General features: G+C 35.0%; 1 long non-coding RNA gene across 1 annotated transcript; it reads right to left on the bottom strand.

Moving 5' to 3' along the window:
• LOC118767059 lies at positions 1-4,502 on the bottom strand. The gene is made up of 3 exons (XR_005002953.1): positions 4,056-4,502; positions 3,865-3,869; positions 1-11 (listed from the first exon to the last, which is right to left on the bottom strand). It is a non-coding gene; the product is annotated as an uncharacterized LOC118767059 (long non-coding RNA).
• Between the last annotated feature and the right edge of the window lie 9,471 nt (positions 4,503-13,973).

Below are 13,973 nucleotides of genomic sequence, written 5' to 3'. Positions count from 1 at the left end.
TCTCTTTCTCTCTCTCTCTCTCTCTCTCTCTCTATATATATATATATATATATATATATATATATATATATACATATACATATACATATATATATATATATATATATATATATATATATACATATACATATATACACACACGCATATGCTTTCAGTATGGATAGGAAAGCCTTTTTTCTGTCGAGGGCTTATATGCCCTTTTATTAGGCTATTTCCTTAGTCATTGCATGGTGATTGCCATAAGCTTTAAGCTTATATAAAAATACCATATATATATATATATATATATATATATATATATATATATGATGTCCATGTTCCATGCTTGCATGTGTTGGATGGTTTGACTGGATGTAAAGGGTCCAAGGACTGTCTCATGCTCCAGTGTCTGTGCTTTGGTATGGTTTCTCTGACTAGGTGCCCTTCCTGATGCCAAACCACTTTATAGTGTGAACTGGGTGCCCCGTTTTTTTTTTTTTAATTTTATTTTTTTGGGGGGGTCACCAGCCATGTAGCTTGCAAGTCAACAAACACAAGGAAAGGGTATTTTGCACCCGTATGTTGGAGGTTGGGAATGGGTTAAGGGAAGAGGTTAAAGTACAGCAGGTTCTTGTTGTAGAGGAGCGACAATGGCTACTCGTATTTAGGGGAGAGAGAGAGTGAGAATGAATTAAGAGATATCTCCCAGAAGATGGACAGTAGTGATGAGGTGGCCAGGTAGTAGTGTGAGGGGGGGGGGCTACAAGGATACTAGTTGTAGGGTAGCAGCGATACCCTTGACAGAGGGGAGAATGGAGATGATGTGTTTGGGTAGCCTGCAGGAGCATAGTAGTAGGGGGTGGAGATGAAACAAGTGTAATTGCACGGGGGGTGATAATGTGGCGGTCCAGGCAGAAGGTAGGGTGGATGGCCCCTGTAATGTATTTGGAGAAAAATATTTATGGATGAAAAGCGGCTAACAAGTGAGCTGGTTTATGTATATAGTTTTCATTTGCTTGCTTGTTGTACACCTTGTAGGCAGTGGAAGCTTATCCCTGCTACCACTCCTCCTGGCTATGACAGCCTTTGAAACAGATATATATATACAAACATATATATATATATATATATACACATATATATAACAACATATATACACAAACAAATATATATATATATACACATATATATATATAACAACATATATACACAAACAAATATATATACACAAACACATATATACAAACATTATAATAACATATATACACAAACATATATATATACACATATATATAACAACATATATACACATATATATATATAATAACATATATACACATATATACAAACATATATATATACACATATATATACAAACATATATATATATATATATATACACATATATATAATAACATATATACACAAACAAATATATATATATACACATATATATATAATAACATATATACACAAACAAATATATATACACATATATACAAACATATATATATACAAACATATATACAAACATATATACACAAACATAACTGGATGGGCAACAGTTGATCCCTCATACAAACCTGCCCAGGCCTTGTAGCTCAACAGTTTCCGAGCTACACCATCGTCTCTCGAGACAGACGGATACCGCTGCCGCCGACGACGACACTTGTTGTACAGTTGAATTATTTTTTTTTAGATTAAAGTTTATTAATTTCATATGTGAAAAGTATCGCATTATTAAATACAACTAATAATGATGATAATAACGATAATGATAATAATTATTAATTATTTCGAAGGCTTAACGAAACAAGTGCAGTGACCTTAGCTCTATTTTACATCCTGGTTGCGGAGATGATAGGAATCTACACTGAGTATGATTGGAAGAATATGAGTAACAGAAGAGAAATATAATAATAATAATAATAATAATGATGATTTCTTTATTGGCCACAGGGGCCGAACACAAAACAGATAGGGACAGTACAATACAAGGGGAAAGTGGGGTGTTGAACAATGCCAAGTATACAATGAATAATGATTAATGATAATAATAATAATAATAATAAACATTGAAATACTTATCCTGTGGAGTTCCTTGCCACATTTTCTCAGTTGTCAGCCGAGGTTTCACCATGATGTCTTCAATGTTTTCAATACAGGCACAGCCCAGTGGTTAGGCACTTCACTTTATGACACATGTGGTTCTGGTTTCTGTACCACTGCACAGTACCATGGGGTTTTTTTTTTTTTTGCTTTTTTCTTTAACTGTGGTACCATGTAAGACAGTGCCTTTGGCACTGGAATTTGGTAGGTAGAAATCATACAGAATTCTGTTGTGTGTGTGTGTGTGTGTAACTACAAGATGGAAATAATTGCTGGGACCAGTTTGAACAACTGATCCTCGAAGAGGTGTCCCAGCATGGCCATAGCCTAGTGACTGACCCCGTCCCTCAACCACCACCACTGCTAAGAGAATTAATATTCTTTTCTCCATCTCAGCATCCTATGAGGACAAACTGACATTCCTCAAAAGACTTGTTTTTGTTTTGCCTTTTTTTGTACATGGTTTTTCCTGTTCTTCTTCGACTTCATATGATAGAAACGTTGTTGTTGATGTTGTTGCTGCTGCTGTTGTTTTCACAAGCAGGAGAAAGGAGTTAGTGTATCTGCTTTTGTTGGGTTTTCTTTTTTCTTTCATCTGTTTTCATTCACATTTTTGTATTTTACAACAAACTGTATCAACATCCCATTTAGATATGTCATTCTGACAACTGTCGGTCATTTGACAGGCTTAACACAAACACATTAGATCCTAAATTCATAGAATTAGTTTTATCCCGTCATGATTATTATTATTATTATTATTATGATCATCATCATCATCCTCATGTTATCAAGCACCATGCAACTCCACATTCATCAGGTGTGTTATTGAATTTAAATTCTGCCATAGTTAATTTGGGTTTTCATACCTATAAGATAAAAGTACCTGTCAGGTATTGGGGATGACTCGCTCAACCTACTGCCCGTCTCCCAAAGTGCGTGGCCTTGTGCCTCTGTTAGAAATCATTATTATTATTATCGTTGTTGTTGTTATTATTATTATCATTTTAAGGCAGGTGGTACAGAGAAAAACTCTCTCGAAAAGAGAACTTGTAAAGTTTCGGTTCTATCTTGAAACTATTCCACTTCAAATATGCCATAAGCATCACTACATTTCTTTCCTTTTTAAAAGTTTGGCTTTGTGCCGCGTCAAACAGAATCAGCATTAATATCATCATCATCATCATCATCATCATCATAATAATAATTAGAATGGTAAAAAATCCCTATTAGAATGGATGCCTTGCCAAACCTAGTGCTGTGACAGATTGATTTACCTTAATGGATCTGAAATTTACTGTCCATCCCCGTTAGAAGATCTGAAATTTACTGTTTGTCCCTGTTAGAAGATCTGAAATTCACTGTCCATCCCCTTTAGAAGATCTGAAATTTACTGTCCATTGGCTCAAATCCTGCTGTTTTGGGTTAAAAGTACTGCCTTGGTCAAATTAAGGTTGTTTTTTTTTTGTTTTAGGCCAGACAGCATAATGGAGCCTTATGTGATTGGTTATACTCATACTTCTACTCTGGAAAGTTAGAAGAGGGTTAAAAACAAAGAAATCCATCATTGTTATCATCCTCCTCATCATCATCATCCTCCTCATCAAGCCTGCAAGCAGAACTGTTAGCAAACCGGGCAAGATGCTTAGCAGTATTTCATCTCTCTTTTATGTTCTGGGTTCAAATTTTGCCAAGATTGACTTTGTTCTTCATCCTTTTGGGGGTCGATAAAACAAGGACCAGTTCAGCACTGGGGGTCAATGTTATCAACTTGACCCCCCCTCCCTCAGACTTGCTGGCCTTGTGCCAAAATTTGAAACCATTCGTTTTATTACAATCCCTTTCAGTTCTAAGAATAGTTTGTTGTACAGCTGTACCAGTTACAGATTCTAAATTTTATTGTATTCTTTCATTTTAATTCTTTGGATGTTCTCTGGAAATTACATTTTTTCCTCTTTTGTATCTACCCCACCCCCCGCTCTTCCTTATTTGAAACACTCTTTTTTTTTCAAGCATTATTGTTTTAAAACTCATACCTTATATTGCTGGGTATGATGGAAAGTGTCAGCTGTCCACGGCCAGCAGACTAAGGTGACACTTGTTTACTGGTCATGCTTCAAGAACCCTGCGAAGAATTCTTGCAGTTCCAAGCAATGCTTGATTTTTGTAGGTGTTCTACCTTCACACTTGCACCGGATCTTCTGCGGCCATGTTGATAATTGAGTGCTGATACTTCCAAGTGCACCAATTACTATTGGTATCACATCTCTCTTCATTGACCACAACCTTCGTATCATCATTATTATTATTATTAGTATTCAGGAAGTAAACTGACAGAAGCTTTAGTGCATCCGTCAAAGTGCTTGGTATTTCTTCTAAAACAGTAGTTCTGAGTTCAAATTCTGCCGTGGTCAACTTAGCTTATCAACCTTTCAGGGTCGATAAAATAAATACCAGTCAAATATTGGGATCAGTATAATTGACTTAGCCCCTCTTTACTAAAGCTGCTGACCTTGTGCCCGAAAATTATAAAGAATTATGCAGCAAGATGGCAGAATCATTAGCACGCCAGGCAGAATGCTTAGCATTCTGAGTTCAAATTCTGCTGAGGTTGACTTTGCCTTTCATCCTTTCAGAGTCGATTAAATAAGTACCAGTTATGCACTGGGGTCGATGTAATCAACTTAATCCCTTCCCCCAAATTTGAAGCCTTGTGCTTCCCGTAGAAAGTATTATTATTATCGTAATTATAAAGGCAGCAAGATGGCAGAACCATTAGCAGATTGGGTGGAATGCTTAGCGGTATTTCATCTGTCTTCGTGTTCTGAGTTCAAATACTACCAGGGTCAGCTTTGTTTTTTTCCTTTCAGGGTTGATAAAATAAGAACCAGTTGAGTATAAGAATCGATGTTATCAACTATACCCCTCCCTAAAATTCCAGGCCTTGTGCCTATAGTAGAAAGGGTTATTATTATTGTTATTATTATAGGCAGCAAGTTGGCGGAATTGTTAGCACACCAGGCAAAATCTTTACATTCTGAGTTCAAATTCCATTAGGGCCAACTTTACCTTCCATTCTTTTAGGGGTGGGGGGTCAATAAAAATAGGTACACTTTGAGCGCTAGGGGAAGAGGGGTTGTCAATGTGATCAACATGACCCCTCCCCCAAAATTTAAAACCACTATTATTACTATCAGGATCGGTGAACCAGCAAGTGTGATTGGGGCGTAGGACAAAACACCTCTATTATGGTGTTTGTTCAGATTTCGCCAAGGTTAGTCGACTTTGCATTTTGTCCCTCAAGGAATGCGATAAAAGAAAAATACCAGTTGAGGAGCGGGTGGGGGGGGTGTCTGTAAAATTGAATTTTTTCCTTCTCTTCCCCATCGTCTCTCTGAAATTTCTAGCTCTGTACCAATTACATATATACATACATTTATATACATGCACTTGCATGTATATATATGGCGGTGCCCCAGCATGGCCACAGCTCATGAGCTGAAACTAGAATCAATCATATATATATATATATATATATATATATATATATATAGTAATGATAATAATAATTCATGGATGGAATTGATAAATATTTTAATTAAAATATTTATAAATTGCATCCATGGGTTATTTTCATTATTATTATTATTACTACTACTATATTTATCATATGTTATATCAGCACAGCTTGGTTCGATATCCAAAAGCCGCTATTGGAAGTTGGAATCATCGGGCTGTAGCTAAAATAATAACATGGGAACTTTTATGTGTGTACGCAAAAACGCTTCCCGTACATGAACTTAAAGGATATATATATATAGATATATATATATACTGCTTAGGCATTGTGATACAAATAACCTGGCGTTAGAACTCAGGATGTGTGTGCTTCTGAGCGAAGCATTAGTTGAGTACAGAGCAGTAAATAAGAAAAATAGATGACGAAGGAATAAGGAATTATGATATTCATAAGCTTACAGCTGTTTCTGCTACATCATGCAGGGAACACCTTATTGCTTCATCAGAGCCTATAAGATAATCGTTTATTCCTTTCTCATCTATTTTTCTTTCAATTATGTATATATATATATATATATATATATATATATATACACACATACACACTCACATATATATACAAGTTGTTTTCTTTTTATCTTAATACATGGTAGTGGGGCTAATGCATTTTCATTTCATTCATTTTTATAACATTTTTTTTTTTTTCCTTTTTCTTACATTTTTCATCCTTTGATAGATTTTCTTTTTAGCATTTCTCATCTTTGTAAAACGTAAGTTTGTTTTCTTAATTTTAGTATCTTTTTCGTTTTTTTTTTTTTGTTGTCGTTTATATTTCATTTGAATTGTGTTTTTTTTTTTTTTCACACAAATGTTTGTCTACATGTCATTGATTTTTTTTTTTTGTGTTTTTATTTTCATTTTTTTTTATTATTTGTTTGTGTCTTTTAACGCTTCATCTATGAACATGAATAAATAAATCTATGATTAAATAAATAATGTGTTTTTTGCGTGACTCGTTTTAAAATTTTCATTTCTACAATCGAATGAAACAGTATTTAAAAATTTTTGCTGAGCTTCTTCTCGCAGGAAAAACTCTCCTTTCATTAACAACAATGCCTAAATAAACGAGATTGTGGCTTCTTGCTTAGCGCTCTCCTCCCGCCTTGTTTCTTGACGCTCCCCCTTTCCCCCATCAATGAACTTAAAAGATAAGGTTTCAAATAGGATTGACGTCAAACGTGGATCATCTCAGAGCTGTTGTTGCTACAATTTCACAAGACGATCCAGTCTTTGTTTTGTGTTTTTTTCCTTCTCCCCCCCCCCCAATTGCAAAGAACATTTTCAAGCTAACAGCTAAACTCTGTTATTTTGGATACTTTCAATACTAAATACATATTTATACCAAACTGCTTTTATAGCTGTCTATCTATCTATCTGTATATGTATGTGTATATATATATATGTGTGTGTGTATATATACATACATATATATATATATATACATACATATATATATGCATATATACATAACATATATATATATGCATATATCTATGTATATGCATATATACATATATATGCATATACATATATTCATATATACATATGCATATGTATATATCAATATATGCATATATATATATGCATATATACATATGCATAAATATATATCTGCATATGCATATATATATCAATATATGCATATACATATATGCATATATATATATATGCATATACTTATGCATATACATATTTATATATGCATATATATACATGCATATATATACATTCATATGCATATATATATATATATATATATATATATATATGCATACATACACACACACACATGTATGTGTACTAATGTATATATATATATGTGTGTGTGTGCGTGTGTATATATATCCATATAGCTACCTACCTATCTTATTTGTTTTACTGACTGACATAGAGCACATATAAAGAACTGGGTTGCCATAGTTACGTCTGCAGCGGATGGATTCCTTTGCAGATGTTGAGAAAGAGAAACTAGTACTTAGTTTTCTACTAGTTGCGGGTTGACTTTTATATGTGTGCGTGTGTATGCGTCTTTCTTTCCTCTCTTTCATCCGTCTTCTCTCTTCTATTCCATACGCATGGCGGGCAACATTCTCAGCAGCTCTCTCTCTCTCTCTCTCTCTCTGACAGAGTTTTCTATTTTATGTACATACATGCATGTATGTGCATGTCTCTATATATATATATATATATGTGTGTCTGCCTCTGTGTGAAGTGTGTGTGCATCATATGGCGGTGGGCTGGCAGAATCGTTAGAACGCCGGGCAAAATGCTTGGCAGTATTTCGTCTGCCGCTTACGTTCTGAGTTCAAATTCCGCCGAGGTCGACTTTGCCTTTCATCCTTTCGGGGTCGATTAAATAAGTACCAGTTACACACTGGGGTTGATATAATCGACTTAATCCATTTGTCTGTCCTTGTTTGTCCCCTCTGTGTTTAGCCCCTTGTGGGCAGTAAAAGAAATAAGTGTGTGTACATCATATACATGTTTCTTTGTATACATACATATATATATATACACATATACACACATATTCACACTCTCACACAGATATGAATTTAGTATCTACTGTGTATGTATGTATATATATATATTTTGTGTTTGTTTATACATTATATAATATTAATATTCATTGTGTGTGTGTGTGTATATGTATGTATATATGCGTACACAAACCTGTGTGTATTAATGTAAGCCATTGCTTTCCAAGGTGGTCCTGATATAAATTCTTTTGAATAAATGTCCTGAATTTTGCTGATTGAATACATTAAGTTGGCACAATTTGTTTCTGCTGTCACTTCTATGGTATTTTATTATTTTTTTTTTTTGTTTTTGTTTTCCTCTCTGTATCATTAATTATAATTATATATATATATACATAATAAAAAATATAATTGTTCAAACTTTTCACTTCTTTTTAATTTATTTTTTTATTGTTTTGTTTGTAAATTGGGAAAAAAAATATTGTAAGAAAAGACTATTAAAAAAAAAACAAAAAAGAAATATGGCTTCAAAGTGACCCCCCTCTGCCCCTCAACTTCCTTTACTTCATCTTCTTCTTCTGCAAGTTTTTAATTATAGGCAGATATAAACTCTTAATGTATGTTTATCTTTGTGGAGAAAAAAAAGAAGAAAAATCTCTTTGAGAAACTTGGATAATTTCTGAATGTTTATATACGCCTGAGAGAAAATATTCAACTCATAACTTGTGTATATATGTCGGTATGCATGTGTTTATGTATGTGTTGAGTGACTAAGAATATTTCTTTTTCTATCTATCTATCTATCTATCTGTCTGTCTGACTATCTATCTATCTATCTATCTATCTATCTATCTATCTATCAGCTTGTCCAGAAAATTTCAGTCTGCAATGCCTCAACTAAAAAAATTTAAAAAATAAACCATTATTTGCCTAGTTCTCAATAAAAAATTTAAAAAAGGACACAAAAAACACACAAAAAAAAAACGAAAAAAAGAAAAATTTTCAAAAAAAAATATAGATAAATATCTAATTGGTATAAATTTTGTCTGTTAATTTCTTGTCTTAACAAATGTTTGTTTGTCTAATGAGGAAATTTAATAAATTTAATAAATATATATATATATATATAAATAAATAATAAAAAAAAAAAGCAAAGATCATTTGATTAACAAGTTTGGAAACCGTTAGTCCTCTGCTAATATATTTTCACTTTTCACTTTGTAAATCTAGGTTTTTTTGTCTTAACACTTTTTTTTTGCCAATGTACATCTCTCAAGAATATTCTTAAAAAAAATAAAAAAACAAACAATCATAATAATAAAGAACTTAACTGATATATATATGTAATAGTTGGTTTTATTTATACATTTATTGTTTTTGTTTTCTTTTGTTATGTGTATATGTGAGTATGTATGCACGTTTAGTCTTAAAGGCAGTTGGTAAGTAAAACTGTTTATATTTGTATTTTAGTTTCTAAGTTCAATACTAACTTGTGTTATCGTTTGTGTATTCATTTAAAAAGTACCTATTTCTTTATTACCCTCAAGGGGCTAAACATAGAGGGGGACAAACAAGGACAGACAAAGGTATTAAGTCGATTACATCGACCTCAGTGCATAACTGGTATTTAATTTATCGACCCCGAAAGGACGAAAGGCAAAGTCGACCTCGGCGGAATTTGAACTCAGAACGTAGCGACTGACCAAATACCTATTTCTTTATTACCCACAAGGAGCTAAACATAGAGGGGACAAACAAGGACAGACAAAGGTATTAAGTCGATTACATTGACCCCAGTTCGTAACTGGTACTTAATTTATCGACCCTGAAAGGATGAAAGGCAAAGTCGACCTCGGCGGAATTTGAACTCAGAACTCATTTAAAAGTAGCTTTTGAATTGTTGGGTGACACGCCATGCTTGAGGAGACCTATTGAGTCAAGTAAAATCAAAAATCAAAACCAAAATCAAAATCAAAATCAAAAATGGAAATTGTAGTTGTGGCTGATACCAGTTCCGTCTGACTGGCTCCCGTGCTGATGGCACATCATGAGCACCATTCATGCATGGGTTCTTGCCAGTGCCACCTCACTGGTTCCCTCTGGCAGTGGCATGTAAAAAGCACTGTTTGAATGTGGCCAATGCCAGCCCCCCACCCCCCACCCCAAATGTCTCCTGTGCTAGTGGCACATAAAATGCACCATCTGAATGTGGCCAGTGCTGCCTGACTGGCTCCCGTGCTGATCGCACACAATAAGCACCATTCATGCATGGGTTGTTGCCAGTGCCACCTGACTGGTTCCCTGTGCCAGTAGAATGTAAAAAGCACCATCTGAATGTGGCCAATGCCAACACCCCGCTCCAAATGTCTCCTGTGCCAGTGGCACGTAAAAAGCACTATCTGGACGTGGCCAGTGCTGTCTGACTGGCTCCCGTGCTGGTGGCACATAAAAAGCATCCACTACACTCTCGGAGTGGTTGGCGTTAGTTAGGAAAGGCATCCAACTGTAGAAACATTGCCAGATCAAGATTGGAGCCAGGTGCCGCCTCCTGGCTTGCCAGTCCCCAGTCAAACTGTCCAACCCATGCCAGCATGGAAAATGGACATTAAACAATGATGATAATGGTGATTTCCGAATCTGAGGTGTACCAATCTGTTACCTTGTTATTGGTGGTCATGTCGGTGGTTGCTTTGATGATTTTACTGACATAGGCTCAGGAACAGGGGGTTCAAACGTACCCTCTAAAATTATTTTCTTTGTGGCTAGGGCAATGAAAATACTTTGAACATATTCCTGAAAAACCAGTTTTGCACCCCCTTAAGCAAATTTCGTTTCTGTCCTTATGTGAAGTGGTTCTCTTGTGGAAAGCCAAAAATGATTTTGTCGACAAGAGAACAATAGAGAGATTTTGTTTTTGTATATGTAACTTGTTTCTTATATATATGTGTGAATGAACATTTGTATACACACATGCATATATATATATATATATATATACACACACACACACGTGTGTGTATGTAAATATGTATATGTAGTAGAATAAGAAATAAAAAGCCCCTGTGTACAATATTATATATTGTGAAAACATGAATAGGAATGGTTTTTCTGATAATTTTTCCACTTTAATAATCAGATATTTATAAATCATTAGGTGTTAAGCAGCTAATGATTTGTAAAGGATCTAATTACTAAAGCGGAAAAATTATCAGAAAAACCATTCTTATTCATTTTTTTAAGATATATGATATTGTACCCATGGGCTTTTTATTTCTTATTCTACTATATATGTGTGTATATATATACATATATATAGTGTGTGTGTGTGTGTGTGTATGTATGTAAATATATATGAATGTATATATGTGTGCGTGTGTATATGTATATATATATATATAGGCGTAGGAGTGGCTGTTTCGTAAGTAGCTTGCTTACAAACTGCATGGTTCCGGGTTCAGTCCCACTGTGTGGCACCTAGGGCAAGTATCTTCCATTATAGCCTCGGGCCGACCAAAGCCTTGTGAGTGGATTTGGTAGACAGAAGCTGAAAGAAGCCCGTCGTGTATATGTATATATATAGATGTAGGTATGTACATATATGTATGTATGTATGCATATGTTTAATTATTAAATTGTTATTATATATATATATATATGTGTTTGTGTGTCTGTTTTTCTCCCCCCAACATCGCTTGACAACCGATGCTGGTGTGTTTATATCCCCGTAACTTAGCGGTTCAGCAAAAGACACCGATAGAATAAGTACTAGGCTTACAAATAATAAGTCCTGGGGTCAATTTGCTCGACTAAAGGTGGACCTCCAGCATGGCCACAGTCACATGACTGAAAGAAGTAAAAGAGTAAAAGAATATGTTGTCATGGTCTCTCACCTTTCAGCTTGCTCCATCCATGCTTCTTAAATTCTATTAGATGTTTCTTGCCTGGAACCCCTCAGCTGCAGATATAACCATTTACTGACACCACTGCTTAACTCTTTGCTTTATTTCGATTGTATTTTGTTCATTATTAACGTTAATATTGTTTTCCATTACTAACCAATCTTGTTTTCCAACCAACTCCTTTACGAGTTGGGTTGAAAAGTTCATAGGCCGACTGATGCAAGAGCACTTTTTTGGCTAACAGGGTGAAAGCATCTTCACCAAATGGGACCCAAGTAGTGCAACGCCAATGGTAGACGTGTGTGAATCGCAAGGAGAACTATGTTTAAAAATAAACCTCATTTGGTCACATTCTGTGAAAGTATCTTGGTCAGCCTATGAACTTTTCAACCAACCCCAGTGCCACCTCGCTGGCTCCTGTGCCGGTGGCATGTAAAAAGCACCATTCGAGTGTGGTCGATACCAGTACTGCCTGACTGGCCTTTGTGCCGGTAGAACATAAAAAGCACCCACCACGCTCTTGGAGTGGTTGGCATTAGGAAGGGCATCAGCTGTAGAAAGACTGACAGATTAGACTGTAGCCTGGTGCAGCCTTCTGGCTTGCTAGCCTTCAGTCAAACCATCCAACCCATGCCAGAATGGAAAGCAGATGTTAAACGATGATGATGATGATAACTAACCTGTCTAATCAGCTTTCAGTGTTTATTTGTTTATTTACCAACTAATATTCCCTTTTAAACTAATACTCCCTTTTAAAACCACAGTAGTGTTCTAAAATTTCAGTTCTGTCTGGTGATCATTTATATGAAACCTGGTGTTGCATTTTACGAAGTTTTAGTATCAATAAAATATATATATATATATATATATATATATACACACACACAGTAATACATCACTTTACACGTTATCTTCTTCAAAGTGCAAAAATGTCTATTACCATAACAAATGCTTCTACATGTTACTGAGAAATTTATTGAGAGCGAAAAAAAAAACTTCTTCTAAACAAACAACTCTAGACTTCTGCTGTGTCTGGGGAGAGTCATTTTAAGACTATTGAAAAGGTTGCAAGATGCAATGAAAATTTTAGGGAAATAAAAATAAGAAGTAAGTGGAAATTTTACCGGTGAGTGTGTTAAATCATAAGGCACAAAAAGAAAATGACTCTCCCCAGACACAACAGAATATGCTTCAACACACGAACTCACATAACGAATCTTGCAAATCAAATCCCAAAACGAAATAACTCTAGACTTGTTTTTTTAAAAAGAAACCTACAAGTCTGTCTACAAGTGCTTGTGAATCGGCAATTGCGTCTACAAGTGATAGTGTGCACAAGTTTAGTGTGAGTGAAAGTGATTCAGAAAACAATTATAATAGTATTTTTTATTATAAATGGTCTTTATGTTCTACTTTTGTTTATTGCTATTTTATTTACTAGTATTATAAATTTTATAGGTAAACTATTTCTCTGGGAATGAATTATGATTTTATAACATTGCTACTAGAGGTAATTATTGGTCTGCTTTGCAAATTTTTGTTTTACAAGTTGTATCTGGGAACAAATTATATACCAAGGTATTACCGTATATATATATATATATATATGTGTGTGTGTGTATATCTTCTTCTTATTCCCCGTCTGTCTTGATAGACAATGGGATGCGCCAAGGGTGGGGCCTACTTTGATGATGTGCAGCGTCTGCTGTGACTGCACAGTCCAATTCTAGAGTAGCAGTCCTTGGTACAGTTGCTGCACACGAACATCGATGGGTACTTGTGGGGTGTTGCTGCAGTTGTCCTCCTCCTGTCCCGCCTGTCCAACCACAGCTGTGCTCTCTGTGTGTGTATATATATATATATATATATCACCGTCGCTGTAACCGACCAGACTATCAGATGTTGCTACACATTGCTGGTCACAATG

This window comes from Octopus sinensis, linkage group LG18 (genome assembly GCF_006345805.1).
Source record: "Octopus sinensis linkage group LG18, ASM634580v1, whole genome shotgun sequence".
In the NCBI taxonomy this organism is placed as follows: Eukaryota; Metazoa; Mollusca; class Cephalopoda; order Octopoda; family Octopodidae; genus Octopus; species Octopus sinensis.
The sequence above is the reverse complement of the archived record's forward strand: the minus strand, read 5'-3'. Positions and strand labels throughout refer to the sequence as shown.